The sequence below is a fragment of the Petaurus breviceps genome, unplaced genomic scaffold, assembly GCF_028583685.1.
Source record: "Petaurus breviceps papuanus isolate PSGF00001 unplaced genomic scaffold, PetGlider_PUasm1.0 339, whole genome shotgun sequence".
Taxonomy (NCBI): Eukaryota; Metazoa; Chordata; class Mammalia; order Diprotodontia; family Petauridae; genus Petaurus; species Petaurus breviceps.
The window spans coordinates 121899-140054 of record NW_027186112.1 but is presented as its reverse complement, the minus strand read 5'-3'; the positions used below and the strand labels follow the sequence as shown (position 1 = coordinate 140054).

At 40.2% G+C, this 18156-nt stretch overlaps 1 long non-coding RNA gene and 1 pseudogene across 1 annotated transcript; both read right to left on the bottom strand.

Moving 5' to 3' along the window:
* Window positions 1-18156, bottom strand: part of LOC138167944 (zinc finger protein 850-like) — a 50851-nt pseudogene that overhangs the window by 1000 nt on the left and 31695 nt on the right.
* Window positions 29-13197, bottom strand: LOC138167947 (uncharacterized). The gene is made up of 3 exons (XR_011170000.1): window positions 13060-13197; window positions 11946-12102; window positions 29-150 (listed from the first exon to the last, which is right to left on the bottom strand). It is a non-coding gene; the product is annotated as an uncharacterized lncRNA (long non-coding RNA).

Below are 18156 nucleotides of genomic sequence, written 5' to 3'. Positions count from 1 at the left end.
TGTCCTCAGTCTTACAAGATTCATGGGACTCTGGTCCCTGAAGGACATCCAGGAGTCCTGAAGAGGGCAGGCCTGTGTGATGTGATCCCGATTCCTCAGGAAACTCTTGTTTCGGGGTCCATTCTTCCTTCTCAGCACCAATCTCGCAGCCTAAAACAAGATACAAATGTCATCTGATTTCTGGAAAAAAAAAAACTTTAATTCCTAAAAGATACCAAATATAGATGTTGAAAGTACTTTAAAATATGTAAAGAAGGCAGCATTACTACTACTAAATGGAAACCCATGGCTATTTCACATTTAAAGCCCCTCATAGCACCTCCACTTCTCCCTGTTGTGTGTTCTATTGTCCAATGACACTAGCCTACTTGCAGTTCTTCCCACGTGATGTACTAACTTCTTTCTCTGGCTTCTTACTCCTTATACTCATTGCTTGCCATGCATAGGATGCTCCCCATCCTCCCCCCTTACCTCCTGGCTCTCCTGGCCTCTCAAAACTTCTAACTCCAATCCCATCTAATGTAAGCCATTACTCCTAGAACTGTCTGTCCCCTCCACACCAGTGCTTTTCTCTGAGATTGTGTCTCATTTACACTGTGTACATCTCCTATGTACATATTTATTTACATGCTGTTTCCCCCATTAAAATGTGAGCTCCTTAATGGCAGACAGGTTTTTGCCTTTATTTAACTGGCTGGCTAAATAAATGACTTTTTTAAAACTTTGTATTAGAGTTTTTTTGAAAAGACATCAAAAATCTACAAAGATTTGGACCTCTTGAACAAGTACTATTCTCAAATAGTAAAACTATAGCAGGTGATTGTCAAAATTTCTTAAATTATCAACCAATTTTTAAAATAATCAAATTAAAAATTTTAAGAACTTGGAGGTATCATGCAAAGGTAGAGCTGGAAGAAACCTTAGGAGTAATCAGGTGAAGAAACAGGCCTAGAGAGGTGAAAGTCATTTACTTAGAGTGATTAAGTAGAAGGACCCAGGTCCTCTGACTCTAAATCAATCACTCTTTCCTCTGAAATCTTTGAAAATCTGCTTTCCCCAAACCCAGACCGCATATCAAACTATGCCAGCTTTCCTCTATCACAAACTAGGCAGGTAGGGGTTAGAACTAGGCCAGACAGAGATGCTCCAGAGTTCTAATTATTTCCATTCTCACAACCAGTTCTACTCAGTTATTTAGAAAATAAGCCTGTCCAGAGCCATGAACCTGATACAGACTTCATCCTAAGTTTCAGTGATACCTACAAGATCAAATTTACCTCCTTTCATTAAAACTTCTAACTTCTCTTTTTTTGCCTGAACTTTGGGCATTTGTGACTGGACCTTGGAGACAAAGGATTTTTACTGACTCCATTCTCAGATTTATTTCCTATGAACTTCTGGGTATCTCAACTATAATTCTTATTATTTTTTGTAGCTATTTTCTATTATTACTCTTTTGGGGAATAGATAACAAGCAGTTTTCTCACTTCCCTATCTTTTGTAGTTTTCTAACTTTTTATTAGATTTACAAGATATTCTGTAAATATGTATTTGTCAGCTTTGTCAGTTGTACTCCATTCTTGTCCAGGAATCTGTCATCCTTGTGTTTTATGACATGATCCAGAAGTCCAAATTCCAGTCTGGGATACCATTTTCTTAGCCAGCAATTACCTTCTCATTTATTTCTTGTGTACCTCTTGCTTTCAATCAGCAAAAGTGAAGAAAGTATAACCCTATGGTCTTCAAGTGCTCACCTAAAATTTCATAAACATTAGCAGTATTTTTAAAGTTTCCCTTTGACAGTATCATTCACACCCACATAAATTGCAGAAGTGGATGGTTATCATCCATTCGGATAAATGTTGGAAAGTCTTCTGTTGGCTAAGTACTTCCCAAAGACAAAAGACCTCTCTATTGTTATCAGGTTGACAATTAGCTGCCTACTCTTGAGGAAGGAACCACCAACTACTCTGAATTGCTTCTCTTTTTTTCTCTCTCATCCCTTTGAGTCTTGCTGGATGAACTCTCACCTCAGCTTCTACTATTGGTGCATACAGCTCCCTCTTCTTCAAGAGCCTGAAGTTGTTTTTTTAAGTTCTAATTTACAACTGTCTTCCTTCCACTGTAACAATCTTGTACTCTCCCAACATTCTGACAAGGATCAAGTCTCAACCCTCCTCTGCTTCATACCCCTTCTTCCCCCCATCTGAAACCTTGCCTCTCCTTAGGAACACTTCATTCTCTCGTATGAGGAGAAACATTTTTTGAGTCCTTTCCACCACCTTTTCCCAGGTGAAGATCAGACTATACTTGGAACACAAGTCAGTTGGCTGTGGTAAAAATGCAGACATCAAACATCTGATGACAGCCAGTACACAATCTTCCCAACTCTCCATACTATTTGAGAATTTCGGCAATATTTTTTTAGCTCCTTGTGGTTGTTTACACCTCCACCATAAGCACCTGGTTACAACTTTTACTGCCATTTTACTATTCATTTCTGGGACTTTGGAATAATAACACTGCTGGTGATGCTATGAATTAGATCTTTTTGGAAGGTATTGTAGAATTATACAATAGGAATTACAAAAATATTCATACTTTTTGACCCTGTAACCTCCACTACTAAGCTTTTATACCTTCAGGACATTATTTATGGGAGGGGAAAAGACCTATCTCTACAAAAATATGCCTCAAAGAACCATAATAGCAAAAAATTGAAAATACTGAGGTCAGGGATGGAAAAAAAAATCATGGTATGCAAATTAATCACCAAACTGAGAGAAATGATGACTATAAAGCATTCAAAGAAATACGGGACTTATATGAGGTGAGGTGGTATGAAGGAATACTACATATTATGTCCCAAAAGTCTTAGTACAGTTTTAAGTTATTAAGTATTAAGCTCTTGATGATTAAGACTGCACTAACACTTTTGGGACGCAATGACTACAACTGTGTGCCTGATGTTAAATACCAATTTAATTCAACTCAACAAATATTACTAAGGGCCTGTGTGCCAGGCACCAGTAGACACTAGGGAAAAAAAGATAAAAAAAATAGCAACAGTCCCTTCAAGGAGTCACATTTTATACTCTGGGAAGACAACCTATATACAGATAAGAATATACAAAATACAGAAAGTAAACTCTGTTCTTATCCCTACTACTTATAGCTTTAGGTGAGTCACCTAACTTTATAGGCCTCAGATTCTTCAGCTGTAAAATGAGAGCATTGGACTAGATGACCCTGTGGTTCCTGCTAGCTCTGAATCTATGGTCTTGTAAATACAAAGGGATTTGGGGGCAGAGGGTCACTAACAATCGGAGGAATCAGAAGGGGCTTCCTGGAGCAAGTGCCTGAGCTGGGCCTTGAACAAAGCCAGGGACCTTATTTTTAAACAGGACAACTTTTTAGAAGTAACCTAGTGGGCTGGATGAAAGAGGAGTAAAGTGAGTGGTCTGAGGCTGGCCTCAGTGGAGAGCCTAATGGAGAGCCTGGGAGAAAGAAGCTGAGTCTAAGAAAGGGTCATCACCTTTTGGGAGGCGTGGTGGACAAAACAGAGGCCCCAAGGAGAGGAAAGGGAAAGAATGAGCCCTACTTTCACAGTCTAACTTCACTCCTGGGCAGATAGATCCCTAGGAGAGGTCCCCACCCTAAGGGTCAAAGGCGCCATAGTAAACATTTAATTAATGCCTTTTCATTCATTTCTCTCATCCACATGCATCAGGTCTGCTACTTCCCTTTGACTCCTGTGACTGAGTCTTTCCTGGGTCAGCATACCTGGCTTTCTGAATTCTCTTATGGCTTACCTCCCTATAGACCTGGGTTCCATGGTTCTTCACCTCTTTCCAGCTGGGAGATCATTTCAGGTTTAGAGACTGGAAATGCTATACATGGGGGGAAGAAAGGTTGGTTTGTGCTGGGAATAGAGAGCCTTCTACCCTAAGACACAAGTGGAACTCTTTTCTTGGCAGGAAGGATAGACTGTTAGCCAAGATGCTGAGGTAAGCTCCAAGGTAACCTAAATCAGGCCCTCCCTTCACCTCCTCAGGGCTGTTTTAAGCTTTCCTTTGTATCCCCAGCACTTAGCCTGGTGACTGGCACATAGTAGGCATTCAATGTTTATTGACCGACTGACGGACTGGTGCAGATGCTATGGGACAGACTAGGGCCAATTCAAGTTAATTTTGCTCTCATGTGGATTGAGCTCAGACTTTAGTGGTCCATTGTATACAATATGAAACTGCTTCTGGGATGGTAACAGGAGAGAATCCTCTTCATGGAGTTTAGAAGGAAAGGAATGAACCAGATCATAGATTTTAAAGCTGGAAGGGACCATAAGAGGCCATCTAGTCCACCCTTTTGTTTTACAGCTAAGGAAAGTGGGACCCAAGGAATTTAAGTGACTTGCCCAAGGTCACAAGGTAGCAGAGGAGCATTTTGAACCTGGGTCTTCTGCTTTCAGATCCATTATTTATCTTTTCCATCCTAACATGAGATAACATTAACAAACCCTTTGCTAAAATCTAGGTAAATTTTATCTAGAGCATTCCCTTCATCTTCCAATTTACTAATCCTATGAAAAAAGGAAATAAAGTTAGTTCACCCTGAGCAGGTTAGTCTCGAATTCAGAGTTCACTGGAATCAAGTCAGTTCCTTGTACTAACCTCTTCCTTTCTTTTCTTTCTTTACTTCTTTCTTTCCCTCTTTCTTTTTTAGACGGTCACAAATAATACATTTTAGAATTTTGCCAAGAATTAAGGTTGAGCTCACTGGCCTATGATTGACAAATTCTCTCATTCTTCCCTTTTTTTTGAAAATCTGAACATTTTCCCCTCTATCTAAAGATACCTCTCCTGTTATCTGATAGCTTTCAGATATCACTGACAGTGGTTCCTCAGTCACATCTACCATTTCTTTTCATACCCAATGATACAGAGTTCCTTTGGCCAAGTGACTTACGTTTGCCAAGGACAACCTCTTACCATCTTCCTATTTATCCTGAGTATCAACCATTTTTGTTCGGTTGTTTCCAGGACAAAAGTCATTTTCCTTGGCAGTGAAAACAAACAAAGAAAATGAGAGTTGGTATGTGGCTGAAAAAGGACAGTGGAGGGATTTGAGGTCAAAGTATTTCATGTGAACATGACTGGAAATCTTCAAGGATGATGCAGAAGGGGATAAGAAGATTGGTAGAGAGCCAGCTGAGGATCTGAGTTCAAATTCGACCTCAGACACTTAACACTTACTAGCTGTGTGACCTTGGGCAAGTCATTTAACCCCAATTGCCCTGCCCTTCCCCCTCCAAAAAAAAAAAAGACCAAAAAACAGAAGATTGGTAGAGGCACCAGGAAGACAGGAGTGAAGGTTGTCCCCAACTCACTGAATAGACCTCAAAAGATCAAAGGTCATTGAGGAATGATCACCTCTCTGCCTGGTCCTATTAGGACTATGAAGAGTGGCTGGCTATGTGGGAAGAGGTTGGTGAGGGACCACAGAGGTCATGTAGTCCAACTCATTGATACCCAAGTATGAGCCCCCTCTAATATTCCTGATAAGTAATCAACCAGCCTCTCCTTGAAGACCTCTAGTCAGAAAGAGACACCTCCCCACACCTCCTAAAGCAGATTATTGCCTGAAATATCTGAGGATGTAGGAACATTTGTTTACAATAGAAGTGAAGTACCAAATGGCACATCCAGCAAACAAACAGTAGGGTAAATCGGGCTGGGGTAGAACTGGGGAGAATTAGAAGTGAACAGTGTAAAAGGAAGTAGTTTGATTAAAAGCATGTTCTCAAAACAGCTGACTAATAGATGGTGAGTTATAGGAGTAGGCATGACCCAAAGGAGTAGATTTCAGTTTAACATAAGATTTTCCAAAGGATAAAAGTAGTCAAAAAGTGGAGTGGTGTCTTCCAGTGCCAAGATGGCAGAGTGAAGAGGGAGCCCTCCCAAATTCCCCTCCAAACAACTTGAAAACCACCTCAGAATCAATGCAGGAGCAGAGATGACCAGACTGGCAGGAAAGGTCATCTCCCTGGAGTAGAAGGAGAGCAAGGTCAGAGACCAAGAGCAGCTCGTTTCATAGCAGTGAACCTCAGGTTATCCACCAGCGAGGCCCACCCTCCTGCAAACCAGTAGCCGCCTAGGCAAGCCAGCGGTTTCTGCAGCACAGCAAGACCCTACCTCCAACACAAGCCACTAGCCAGGCCTTGACCCTTTTGCTGACCAGTAGTGGCTAATAGCACCGGGGTCCTCCCCCAGAGAGGCACTGTTTCCATAGCAACCCAGCCGCAAGACCTCACCACTGGGGCAGACCAGCAACAAGATCCCTCCCCCACCAGGGACAACCAGCAGAAAGATTGTTTTCATAGTAACCCAGCAGGGAGACCCTGCCCCCAGTACAGGCCAGCAGAGAAACCCCACACCCTGGAAAGGTCAACAGGGAGCCCCACTCCCTAGTACAAGCCAAAAAGGAATCAAACCCTCCAGTACAAGTAAGGAGCAAGTTCCTGAATCCCAGTGAAAGTCAGAAGCAAGACTCTGAGTCATAGCACAAAAAGCTTGGGACAGTACAGGACAAGAGCCTAACTTACATAAAAACACCAAGTCACTAAAGACACAGGAAAAAAATGAGTGAAAAACAAACAAAAAAAGAACTTGACTATAGAAAGATACTATGGTGATGGGGAGGATCAAGGCACAAACTTAGAAGAGGACAATAGTGTCAAAATGACTACATGTGAAGCCTCAGAGAAAAATATAATTTTATCTCAGCCCCAAAAGGAACTCCTGAAAGAGCTTAAAAAGCAAATTAGAAAAGTAGAAAAAAAATTGGGGAAAAATGAGAGCATTGCAAGAGAATAATGAAAAAAGTCAACAGCATGCAAAAAGATATTTTTAAAATTCACTAAATAATTCCTTAAAAATTAGAATTGAGCAAGTGGAAGCTAATGATTCCGTGAGACATCAAGATACAATAAAACAAAATAAAAAAGGTTAAAAAATAGGGGTGGCTAGGTGTTGAAGTGAATAGAGGCCCTGAAGGTTGGAGGACCTGAGTTCAAATCTGGCCTCAGACACTTGACACACTTACTAGCCATGTGACTTTGGGCAAGTCACTTAACCCCAATTGCCCTCCAAAAAGCAAAAAAAAAGTAAAAAATAGAAGAAAATGTGAAATTTCTCATTGGAAAAAAACTGACCCAGAAAATAGATCCAGAAGAGATAATTTAAAAATTATTGGACTATCTGAAAGCTATGGTTGAAAAAAAAAGGCCAGGACAATACATTTCAAGAAATTATCAAGGAAAGCTGCCTTGATATACTAGAACCAGAGGGCAAAATAGAAATGGAAAGAATTCACCAATCACCACCTGAAAGAGATCACAAAATGAAAACTCCCAAGAAAATCACAGTCAAATTCTAGAGCTCTCAGATCAAGGAAAAAGTACAGCAAGCAGCAATACAGCAATCCAAGATAAATCTGAAGGACTTATGATGAAAAATGCTATCCATCCCCAGAGAAAGAATTAATGGTGTCTAAATACCACTGAAGCATGCTTTTTTTTAAAACTTTTTTTTTCCTTGTCTATGTTTTCTTTCACAATATGACTATTATGGATGTTCTGTATAACTACACTTGTACTGTCTATATAAAACTTTGCCTTCTCAGTGGGGGGTGGGGTGGGAGGGAGGAAGGAAGGAAGGAACAAACAAAGAGAATTTGGAACTCAAAGTTTTAAAAATAAATGTTAAAAATTGCTTTTACATGTAACTAGGGAAAAATAAAATACTAAATAAAATCTTAAAAAAAAAGTACTTCAAACAGCCAAAAAGAAACATTTCAAATATTATGGAGCTACAATTAGGATTATACAGGATTTGGTATCTTCCACATTAAAGAACCACAGGACTTGGAATATGATATACTGGAAGGCAAAGGAGTCAGGATTACAACCAAAAATTACCTACCCAGCAAAACTGAATATAATCTTTCAGGGGGAAAGATGGATATTTAATGAAATAGAGGACTAATTAAATGACCAAACCTGAATTTAAAAAAAAAACAAAACTTACTTCAAAATAGGTAAAAAAAAATCTATTATGCTCTAGCTGAAGTAAAGAAAGCAGGGGTAGCAATCATGATCTTGGAAAAAGCAAAAGCAAACATAGATCTAATCTAAGAGAGATAAAGAAGGAAACTATATCTTGCTGAAGGGTACCACAGATAATTGTCATATCAATACTAAACATATATGCATCAAATGGTATAGTATCTGTATTTTTGAAGGGGAAGTTGAATGAATTACAGGAGGAAATAGAAAACAAAACCATTCTAGAGGGGGACCTCAAGTTTCCCCTCTCAGAAATAGATAAACCAAAAAATAATACAAGAAAGAAGTTAAGAAGGTAAAAAATTCTGGAAAAGTTAGATATGGTAGGTCTCTGGAGAAAATTGAAAAATTTTCTCAGCAGTGCATGGCTCTGACCCAAAAACTGACCATGTATTAGGACATAAAAACCTCACAAAACAATGCAGAAAGGCAGAAATAGTCAATTCACCCTCTTCAGATCATAATGTAATAAAAATTACATTCAGTAACAGGCAATAGAAAGATAAATAAAAATTAATTGGAAACTAAATAATTTAATCCTAAAAAATAAGTGGTTCAAAGAACAATTCATAAAAACAACAGATAATTTCCTTAAAGAAAATTACAACAATGAGACAACATACCAAAATTTATGGGATGCAACCAAAATGGAACTTAGGGAAAAATTTTACATCTCTAACTACCTACATCAGTAAAACAGAGAAAAAGCAGATCAATCAACTGGGCATGCAACTTAAAAAAACTAGAAAAAGAATTAATTAACCCCCCCCCCATTAAATACCAAATTGGAAATCCTGAAAATCAAAGGAGAGATTAACAAAATTGAAAGTAAGAAAACTATTGAACTAAAAAATAAAACTAGAATCTGGTTTTATGAAAAAAACAACAACAAAATAGACAAGTCATTGGTTAATTTTATTTTTAAAAAGGAAAGAATAAAACCAAATTACTAGTATCAAAAATGAAAAGGGTGAATTCACCATCAATGAAGAGGAAATTAAGACAATTGTTAGGAGCCATTTTGCCCAACTATATGCCGATAAATTTGACAATTTAAATTAAATAGGTGAATATCCATAAAAATATAAATGACCCGGATTAACAGAAGAAATAAAATACTTAACTCATTCTCAGAAGGAGAAATCAAACAAGCCAACAACGAACTCCCTAAGGAAAAATTCTCAGGGCCAGATGGATTCACAGGTGAATTCTACCAACAATTTAAGGAACAATTAATCCTAATACTATATAAACAATTTGGCAAAATAAGCAAAGAAGGGGTCCCACCAAATTCCTTTTATGACACAAATATGACACTGATACTAAACCAGAAAGAGCCAAAACAGAGAAATAAAATTATAGACCAATTTCCCTAATGAATATTAGATGCAAAAATTTTTAACAAAATACTAGAAAAGAAACTATAGCAATATATCACAAGGATTAGACACTATGACCAGGAGGAATTTATACTGGGAATGCAGGGCTGTTTCAATATTAGGAAAACTATCAGCATAATTGACCATATCAATAATTAAAACCAATAGAAACCATATAATTATCTTAATAGATGCAGAAAAAGCCTCTGAAAAAATGCAACATCCATTCCTATTAAGAACACTGGAGAGGGGACGGCTAGGTGGCACAATGAATAGAGCACCGGCCCTGGAGTCAGGAGGACCTGAGTTCAAATCCGGCCTCAGACACAACACAAAAAACCGTGTGACCTTGGGCAAGTCACTTAATCCCAATTGCCCCTCCAAAAAAAAGGCAAAAAAAAAAAAGAACATTGGAGAATATAAATGGAGCTTATGTTAAAATGATAAGTAATATCTATCTAAAACCATCAGCAAGCATTATCTGTAATGGGAATAAACTAAAAGCCTTCCCAATACATTCAGGGGTAAAGCAAGGATGCCCATTTTCACATCTTATTCAATATTGCACTAGAAATGTTAACTATAACAATAAGAAAAAAAGAAATTGAAGGACTTAGAATAGGCAATGAGGAAACAAAACAATCACTTTTGCAGATAATATGATGCTATACTTGGAAAATACTAGAGAATCAACTAAGAAACAACTTGAAATTATTAACAACTTTAGTAAAAGTGGCAGGATATAAGATAAAATCACATAAATCACCAGCATTTCTTTATATGACCAACAAAGCCTGGCAGCAAGAGATAGAGAAATTTCATTTAAAATAACTGTAAATAATATAAAATACTCGGGAGTCTACCTGCTCATATAAATACAGGAACTTTATGAACACAACTACAAAACACTTTTTCACAAAGTCATATCTAAACAATTGCTCATAGATAAGCTGAGCCAATATAACAAAAATGAAAATTTTGATATTATATTATATATTATTATTATGTTATAAATTAATCTATCTGTCCAATGCCATACCAATCAAACTATCAAAAAATTATTTATAGAGCTAGAAAAAATAATAACAAAATTCACCTGGAAGAAAAAAAACTTCAATGATATTAAGGGAATCAATGAAAAAAAAATGTGAAAAAAGGCAGTTGGAGCAGCTAGGTGACACAGTGAATAGAGCACCAGCCCTGGAGTCAGGAGGACCTGAGTTCAAATCCGGCCTCAGACATTTGACACATTTACTAGCTGTGTGACCTTGGGCAATTCACTTAACCCCAATTGCCTTACCTTACCCCCTCCAAAAAAAGAAAAGAAAAAGAAGGCAGTCTAGCCATACCAGATCTCAAATTGTATTATAAAGTGGTAATTAGCAAAACAGGCTAAGAAATAGAGTGGTGGATCAGTGGAATAGATTAGGTACAAATTACAGTATAGTAAATGACCATAGTAATATGATAAACCCAAAGATCCAAGCTTTTAGAACAAAAACTCATTATTTCACAAAAACTGCTAGGAAAACCAGAAAACAGTATGACAGCAACTAGGTATAGGCAATGAAACTAACATGTCACAGTGTATACCAAGATAAGTTCAAAATGGGGACATGATTTACACATATAGGATGATAACATAAGCAAATTAGAAGAGCGTGGAATTGTTTATCTGTCAGATCTATGACTTTATAACCAAACAAAAAGATAGAGGGCATTACAAAATGTAAAATAGATCATTTTGACTCTATAAAATTTAAAAGTTTTTGTACAATATTAATGTAACCAAAATTATAAGGAAAGAAGAAAACTGGGTTTTTGCAACATGTACCTCTCATAATGGTCTCATTTCTCAAATATATAGAGAACTGAGTCTAATTAATAAAAATACAAGTCATTCCCCAATTTATAAATGGTCAAAGGACATGAACAGGCAGTTTTCAAACAAAGAAATCAAAGCTATCTAGAGTCATGTGAAAAAAAATGCTCTAAATCACTATTGATTAGAGAAATGCAAGTTAAAACAACTCTGAGGTACTACCTCACCTATCAGATTGACTAATATGACAAAAAAAGGATAAATGCTGGAGGGGATGTGGGAAAACTGGGACACTACTGCACTATTGTGGAGTTGTGAACTGAGCCAACAATTCTGGAGAACAATTTGGAACGATGCCCAAAGGTGTATAAAACTGTGCATACCCTTTGAGCTAGCAATACCACTGCTAGATCTATATCCCAAAGACATAAAAAAGAAAGGATCTATTTGTACAAAAATATTTACATCAGCTCTTTTTGTGGTGGCTAGGAATTAGACATCAAAGGGATGCCCATCAATTGGGAAATGGCTAAACAAGCTGTGGTATATGAATGTAATGGAATATTGTGGTGCTATAAGAAATGATGAGCAGGATGATTTCAGAAATCCTGGAAAGACTTACATGAACTGATGCAAAGTGAAGTGAACAGAACCAGAAGAACATTGCACACAGTTACAGCAATATTGTTTGATGAAGAGCTGTGAATGACTTAGCTATTCTCAGCAATACAATGATCCAAGAAAATCCCAAAGGACTAATGATGAAACATACTGTCTGCCTGCAGAGAAAGAATTCATATTGTTTCAACACAGACTGAAGCATGCTATTTTTCACTTCCATTCTTTTTCTTTAATTTGAGTCTTGTACAAAATGACTAATATGGAAATGTTTTACATGATTGCACATATAATGTATAACCCATATCTGATTGTTTACTATTTCAGAGAGGGGAGAGAGGAAGGAAGGAGGGAGGGATAGAATTTGGAACACAAAACTTTAAAAAATATTTTAAAAATTGTTTTAATATGTAGTTGGGGGAAAAATAAAATATATATATTTTTCAAAAAGTGGAATGAGAGGTTCTTCAGACAGAGAATAAATGACCAGCCTCCTTTTGAGGAGCATAGTGTATAGAACTTAAAAAATATCTTAGAAATAACCTAGCCCAACTCTTTGTTTTACAGACACAAGTCAAGAGTTTACATCTAGAACCTGATCTTCATGGGATAATCTGAGGATTTCCCAAGTTCTTCACAGCTTGAAGTAAGGCAGAAAAAGGTCTGGAAATGGTGTTGAAATGGAAAGTTTATGGCTGTACCACATGACGTAGTGTCTGATTTTTTTGTCTTCCATTTCATACCAATGAGACCCTTGATTGGCTCATTGTAGAGAGGACTCTGAGGTCCCTCCCCACTTCTCCTTCCAGTGATTAAATCTACAGAGCCCAAGATCTGTCTTCCTAGTACTTCACACATCTGTTCACTGCCACTACTCTGGGAAGGGGGTTGTCAATCTTTCCCCCCATGGCGCCTCTAACTTTCTAGACCAAAGTGCCCCTCCCTGGCTACTACTCTCCTATGTGTGTTAGTTTCCCCTCTTTGCTGGCAGGGACTCTGTGTTTATATTTATATCCTAATGCTTAGCACATTGCCTGGCACATAGCAAACAAATAACAAATGCTTTTTCATTCATTCTGAGAGGTCAGTGAATATCATTCTAAGAAATTAGTGAGTACCATGTTTATGATGATAGAAGTGAAGATGAGCCTGGTGGTGTGGGGGATCAGGCTGTACTCCAGGTGAGGACAATGAGATGGCAGGTGGAACAGGAGGTGACCTGCTTGGTGGACCCAGGGCTGCCATCTCCAAGGAAACTTCCTGTAACTTCCTGTTGCAGTGCACAGATAGGACTCGAGGAAAAGAAAAATTGTCCTGGTAAAATGAGAAAGGGAGAGCATATGGAAATTATGATGGAAGTGTAAACCCTAAGAGGAATGATATAAAAAAAGTCCCTCAGTTTGAATCCCAACTCTTAACAAGTCATTCACTTTTCAGGGCCCATTTCCTCATTTCTGAAATGAGGGAGATGTACCACATGATCATAAAGATCTCTCTAGCTATCTATGGTAAGAAACATCCCCAAAGACCCCAAGTATGAATAAAGTCTCATCTGTGGAGTTAACATAGCCAAAGAACCAGGTACTTTGTGCAGCCATCAAATTTTAATGCCAATGTTAAAATTTCCAGCTCAAATCGATACCAAAACTAGTTAAGAAATTACAAAACAGCATTGGTGCAGAAGCCAACAGGGAGATGATAAGGAAAGAGGAAAACACTCAAGGCCAGCATGTAATAAAAGTGACTTTGCATTAAGCCTCCCTTCAGTTTGGCCACAGGAAGGACACTCCCTGGCCTTTAACACACTTCAGGGTCCAAGGACAGTTGAAGGCCTCTGTCCCTGAGATCTAGAATCAGTCTGTTCTGCTGGGAATAGGCTGGCTCCAAGATGAAAACCTTATCTTCATTCTTTTCTTGGATGAGATAGACTGGCATGTAAGCCCAGTTGCACATACAGGACCCTACATCTCTGGGAATTCTAGATGTACTCAAACTTGGTTTTTGGGTTTTCTTTTCTATACCAATGAGACCCTCAGTTGATTTGTCCTGGAGATGGCTCTTAGGTCATTTCTCCTTCCAATGGCTAAACCTACAAGGCCCAAGACCTGTCTTCATAGTGCCTCACACATCTCATCACCAGAGATGGCAGAGAAATAGCTCTGGGTCAGTTTATTGGGCTGATGGACACTGTAAATACATGAAAATAACATATAAATATCAACACATCATGTTATCTCTAGTAACCTATCCCAAGCACCCATCTTGAAGAGGGACGGTGTCATTTAAAGGGCCTGGCAGACCCACTGGCCTCCTTATTAAGTTCTCTACTCAACCAACAATAGTCAAGCAGAGAAACACATTTTGTCCTGCATTGGTTTACCTTGCTTTCTGGGAGTTTGGGACCACTCTGGGCCTAGAGGTGGAAAAGAATGAATGCCAAGGAGCTCAGGCTAGGATGCTCAGCTCTCCTGAAAATAAATACAAAAAGAAGAGATTTTTATACTCTTAAAACTAAAAGGGACTTCAGAGGAATCTCCTCCAGATTCCTCTGAAAGAGAATCTTCCCGTTTAGACTTCCACTATCTAGGAACCCATTTCACTGTTTTGTTAGCAAGTTTTTTCTTATGTTTAGTCAAGATTTCTTTACAACTTCCCCCTGGGATGGGCACTCTACATGGACATAAATATACATATAATTTAATGAAGATGATCTCTGCCCTTGAGTTTATATTCTCATGGGAAACTATACCTACAGGAAAGTGGTGATCAGGAGTGTTTAGGCCTGGGAGGTCACAGGGATGATGAATGGAGTCTTAGTCCTTTTCTCAATGACAAATATCTTCTTGATGTAAATGGAATAGATGCCCCAAAAGCCTATTTTAAGTTTCCACTCTGAGGAATAAACAGCACTGGGAACAAAAACATGAAAACTGTCTTCAAAGAGTTCTCAGAGGTCCTTTCTCCCTTTAAGCCATGGCTTCCTCTCACCTCTTTCAGAGACACAACCAAAAGGGACCACAGGGCTCTCTGTTATAATCTAGGCTCCCACTGGAACCATCAATTCATGCCAGAGATGCCTGACCGACCTCCCCAGCCTCAATGGGGAGATCCCTCTCCTCCTAGCTTGCAGTGCTCCTGGAAAAGCTACCACTAAAACCCATTTAAAAGTTGCTCAGACACCAAGAGTTCCTGGGACAAACAACTGGAAGAGATTTTGAAAACCATTGCACCAGCACATTGCAGATAAATGAAATTCAAATGAAGCACAGAAAATTAAAGGGCTTGCCCAGACTGTAACTTGCCCTCAGATGCCCAGCCCTGTCTTAGGACACCTCCAGATGAGGGCTGTCCCAGCGCTCCTTCTGACTCTCCTCCAGGGGACGGAAGTCCCCAAGCTCAGCTGGTTCCTACCCCAGCTGAGGGACGTGCCCAACCCGTCCCACGTTCCGTCCGGTCCCCAGGGGAGAGAGAGGTGGTGTCAGGCTGTCTCAGTGGCAGATAAGGGAGTTCCCCGTGCTCCACTCTTCCAGCCCCTAGATAAGGCACAGTTCGCCCCAGCGTTCTGTACAACTAGACCCCAGGTGAGTGGGTGCCTCGAACTCCACCCATCGTGGGGAAGGAGATCCCTGCACTCTGTTCCATCCTATCCCCAGATGATTGGAGGGTCCAAGCTCTGTCCCGACAGCTGTTCAGGAGGTCCCCGAGCTCCAATCATCCTGCCCTCAAGTGAGAGGGCGGTCCCCTCTCTTGGACCGACCAGCCCCCCATGAAGGAGGTCCCTACCATGTGTCTTCAGGTTTGGGGTGGGGCTCCCTGCATTCCTGTACTGTCCCCAAGTGAGGAAGACGCCCACTCTGTCCTCAGGTCAAGGGGGCTTCCCCCTTTCCCAAGGAAGGTTCCGGTTCTGTCCTGCCACAGGTGAGGGAAGGTCCCCACTCTGTTCTCAAGTCGGGTGGCGGGGCTCCCTGCGTTCTGTCGGGTCCCTTCCCCGCGCTCCGGACCAGGACACAGAAGAAAACAGACTCCCGAGGACACACACAGGGGCCCACATGGGTAGGGGCTCCCCCACACCAAACCAGAAACGTTTTGGCAGGACCGCGGACCCCGAGGGCTGCACACACTGACCAAGCATCCACAGGCGCCGAGCCCCCCGGCCGGAAGTACACCCAGCCCCCATCAGGGGACCTGCCAAGTTCAGGGTTCCCCCTTCTCCCCCAACACTTCCGGGGGCTTTCTTGGAACAGCAGGAGACTCTTTTGTCAGATTTCAGCCTGGGGAAGAAGGGGGAGGGTCGGAGAGGGAGGTCCTTGGCAAGGAACAAAGAATCATGGAGAGAGGAGAGAGGACCGAAGAAGGCGGGGTCGGCATAGCTGAAAACCTAGGAGGCGACGGGATGGAAAGAGTATCCAGAAGCAGGCAGGGCCCAGAGGGAAGGACCGCTGGATAGGACACCCTTTGGAGGAGGCAGGAAATGCAATAATTGTCATTATTTACATTTTACGGAAAAGGAAACTGAGTTCAAGGATGTGCACACAACTCGACTCTGGGACAAAGCTTGGAAATGGGATCGCAGGGGGAGAAAAACTCCATTTTCCTTTGCATCATTTCTGTAAGGATGGCTTTAGATATGTAATTATTGAAGATGGAAGATCTGCAAGTTGCCACAGGATGGAGAGATTATTGTAGTACAACCCTTTTTATTTTTGTAATCTGTGTCCACCCTTCCTCCAGGTCCAATGCTCCCAACCCTCTCTTTGTCTCTCTAATTACCCCACCTAAAGTTTTACACTGGAAAAATTTCAGAATATTGTTTTGCCTATTACTCAAATACAGCTTAACACAGGTTAACAGTGCATATATTAAGTATCCTCCCTTGTAACAAAGAAAAGCAGTTCATGTTTACTGAAAACATCATAGGGGTCTGATAGCCTATGCAGCCTTTATTCCATTTCACAGATTTGGACTCATTGGAGCCCATAAACAAGGCAGAAAATATATAAAAGTGCTCTGGAGGTCATAAGTAATGCAGTTCTGAGCTTATTCTGGTAACTCCATTATTCCAATATTCTGGTAAGTCCAACTTTCCCCTGGTCTGCCTCCAGATCATACCTGGTTCAGACTTCTCTCAATAGGAAAACAAAGTTGGGTTGGCTTGTGAACAGCCCCTCAGCATCTGCCCCCCCAGGTCTCTCTAGCTGTGCAAACCACATGTGTGATCCCTCTTTTCTCTGAGACTGGTACTGCCCAGGACCCTCCCATTCTCTCTCTAGAAGTCTAGAACCTCACAAACTTGGGGTTACTAGAGGAGCACTTTCAAGACTGATATTACCCAGGAAATTCCCTCTGACGTCTAAGAGACAGGGATTCAGAAATCCCCTTCCTTCTCTGTGCAGTAGGTGCTTCCTCCACTTGGACCATGAGGTTTCCCTTGCCACAGCTGTCACGAGGTTGATAGTTTAGGAAATGCCTCTCCAATACTGATGCCAGGAATTCCTAGGCGGTTTGTATAAGTCCATGTCACTCATACATGCCTTGTCCCAAGAAAGTCATTAATGGTGGCAAAGTTCTTCACATCTTCCCCTCCTACTCCCCAGAACTTAGATTTGCTTCTATCTCTGCTACACTCTCAGAATATCACAGAAAAGGTCAGATGCAGGGAAAGGGGACCAACTTCCCCTTCTTTGTTAGAATGATCCCTTTATTTACAGATCCAGCACAAAGAATGGCTCCTCCTATAGGAATTTGAACCAACCAATTCCCCATGTCTTAGTCATTGAGAATTAATCAGAAGCCATATCCTCCATTCTCTAAAGGAGATGCCAACCGGCAACAGTCACACCCTCCATAGAAAATGGAAGCATTTGGAAATAGATACACACCAATGGAGGAATGTTAAAAAAAAAAAAAAACCAACTGTAGTACATGTATATAATATGGCCTGAAGTGCCCACCAGAAATTATACACTAGAGCCCCCTTAAACCTGCTAGAGGGGATCCCTACTGGATTCCTTGAAAACCACCTAATAGGCTCCAATAGTAAAGAAATGTTGCACCTGTGTTGCTAAAACATGCCACAGATTCCCATGGATTCAAGTCTGTTTATGTTTGTATTCAAAGCTTTGTTAAGGGACTATGGCTTCGCTTTGCTTCAGTAGAAATAATATTAATGATTTGTCTTAATAGAATAATACTGAGAATGTTTTGCTTGAACCCAA